Here is a 2,878-nt window from a genome sequence, read left to right as displayed (position 1 = left end):
TGTACTGGAAATGTATAACTCGCTTTTTGAATTTGCAGGGGCTCATCACAAAGAATTTGCCTTGAGTGTCACAGGAGACATAGACTTGGATGGATATGGGGTATATTGATAAACCAATGATAACACCCAAGACCTTTGCACTGATCTGTACCTGCAGACTTTTTTATTATTTTCTTTTGACAGGTGGTCTTATTAAGGTATTGAGTTGCCCAGACTGGTCTCAAACTTGCTTTCCTCCTGCCTCAGCCTCCTAGAGTTTTGGGACTATAAGCAAATGGTGTTATGCCTGGCTGACTTGGAATTTTTTCCAATGCTCTAACTGTTAAGACTTTGAAGAAGAGATTAGTGTGGTTTTGATTATGTATTCAATAGTTATACTAGGCAAAAACCACAACCTTATGTTTATTTGCAAGAAATATGGTTTAAGGTCTTGTGTTGTATATCAGCTTAACCAAGGTTACAATATGAGAGTGTGTTAGTTGATACACTGTGTCAACTTGGCTGAATTAGCTCTGGCAGATCTCAGCATAAAGGCCTAGCCCTGCAGGTGGGCTGGGCCCAGGAATTGAGAAAGGCTTCCTGCCCCCTGCCTGTTTTCCTGCAGCCCTGCCCGCTTCCTGGGAGAAGTCTCAGTCTTGGAAGGAGCTTGACCTTCACAGCCATGCCACTTTGGAACTCTGATCTCCACCATGGAGCAACCACCATCCATCTCCACAGTCAGCGCAGATGGAAGAGAGAGACTTGAGGGACACAGCAGCTGTTGCTCCTCCTCTGCTCTTCATTGTTTTCTGCCACATGAACTGCTGTTGTTTGCCTTGGTGCCAGCAGAATATGGGCTGAAACCTCCAGTAACTGCGAGCTAAATAAACCTTTCCTTTCTTGATTTTGAGTGTCGGGTATTTGTCACAGCAACAAGTAAAAAGTAAGACAGAGAGTTAAGTTGAATTGTCACCTTGATTTGCTTCTGAGCCACACAGGGAATCAGTGAAGCATGCTGTGACATGTCTGTATGGGTCTTGAATGGGTGACTTTCAGTGCCCCACCGGGGTGCTGCCCTTCCCCTCCCACCTTGCTCCTGCTCTGTTTCCCTGCCTCCAGAGACTGATTGGCTTTCTTTTGCCACGCACTTCCACTGTGGCGTTTCTACACTGGTGCCAGCTCAGCTGACCATGGATGAAACCTCTAGGACCATGAAGAAAATAAACCTTCCCTCCTATACTTATGAAATATCAAGTATTTTGTCCCAGCAAGTAAATGCTGACCATTGTGATGCAGGACACCATCACATCTTGCGTGAGTCACTGTGACAACCTCCTGACTGGAACTGCATGCCTGCCCTTGCCCATCTTCAGTCTGTTGTTGAAAGATAGAGCATTCTTTTTCAAACATGTGAGCTCCAGTCACTCCTACTCAAAAGCCTCAGTCTGGGGCTGGGGAGATGGCTCAGTAGAATAAGCACTTGCCTGGCAAGCCCAAGTGTCTGAGTTCAATCCCCAGTTCCACCAAAAAAAAAAGAAATGAAAAGCCTCAGTCACTTCCAACCTTACTCTAAGTTAAACCTAAAGTTGTCACAGAGACCCCCAAGCCCCTTACAATCTGCACCCCTCCCCCTGACAACCTCACCTACTACACTCCTTTGTCCTTTCATGGACTACTTATTATTATTCCCCACTGAAACACATTCTTACCTCAGTGCCTTTGTCCTTGCTGGTCACACTTTCCAAAATGTTCCTGACATAGAAATCTGTGTAGCTTGTTTCTTTACTTCAGCTCTTTACAGTACACCCCTGAAAAGTTGTGATCCAGAGTTTGCAGCCTCATTCTTTCACAGATTTTTGTTTAGATCCTAACAAATAACTGTTGGAAGAAACTCCCGCAATTTCACAGAAACTACAAATAATCTCTGCAATCTTATTTTTGGTGGCAGGCTTGCAAGTAGCCAATTTCAGTTTCCAGTTTTCCTTGTTCTGATTGGCAGCTGCCCTGTAACAAGATGCAGCAGCAGTCCTGCAGCATAACAGACAGCTGTACTTCATGTAGTTATCATGAGTATTCTTGGTTTTGCTCTTCTTAAAGCCCTAAGATCCTTCAGATGCTGCCAAACTGCCTTGCACCTTCCAAGGCTTTATTTTTCTTTACATTTTTATTTTTTGTCTTTTTATATATTTCACTATCAGTTCAGGCTGGTCTTGAACTCACTTTGCAGCCCAGGATGCCCTCAAACATACAGCAATACTCCTGTCTCAGCCTCCCAAGTGCTGGGATTATGCCACCACACCTGGCTTTAACAGTATTTCATTAAATTACATAACTGTGGGAGACATAGGATATGTGGGTTATAAACTATACATATAGGGACTTATAGGCATTTTCTGACTTTAACTGAAAGTTGTGGCTTTTTGCCATTCATGGATGCTCTAGGGAATTAACCACTACAAACTTCAGGCATTCACTGTATTCAGTTTCCATCTTCTTGGTAAGGGCTTCCTGACCCTTCCATCTGTAATTTGCAACCATACACACAAGCCTCATCTTCCTCTCTTGGGTAGCTTTTGGTAGTTGTCATTACATAAAACATTGTATTTTGAAAATTATTTATCCTGTTTATAAGGATAAGGAGCTCTGTCTACTTAAAACATTGACTGTAAGGACTTTCATCTATTTTGTTCACTGCTCTAGCTCTAGCACTGAGAATAATAGTAAATACTATGAAGATAAAAAGGAAAAGAAAGAAGAGAGGGAGGGAGGAGGAGGAAGAGAGAGAAAGCAGGAGTGCAAGGCCACTCCCAACAGGATGCCTCATCTCTGTGGACAGCAGCACGCTGACCTGAGACCCTGAAGCACAGACACACGGAAACCTTCTGCCTTGGAAGAGCAA

The sequence above is a fragment of the Octodon degus genome, unplaced genomic scaffold, assembly GCF_000260255.1.
Source record: "Octodon degus isolate 3935 unplaced genomic scaffold, OctDeg1.0 scaffold00191, whole genome shotgun sequence".
NCBI lineage: Eukaryota > Metazoa > Chordata > Mammalia > Rodentia > Octodontidae > Octodon > Octodon degus.
Note: the sequence above shows the minus strand (reverse complement) of the source record.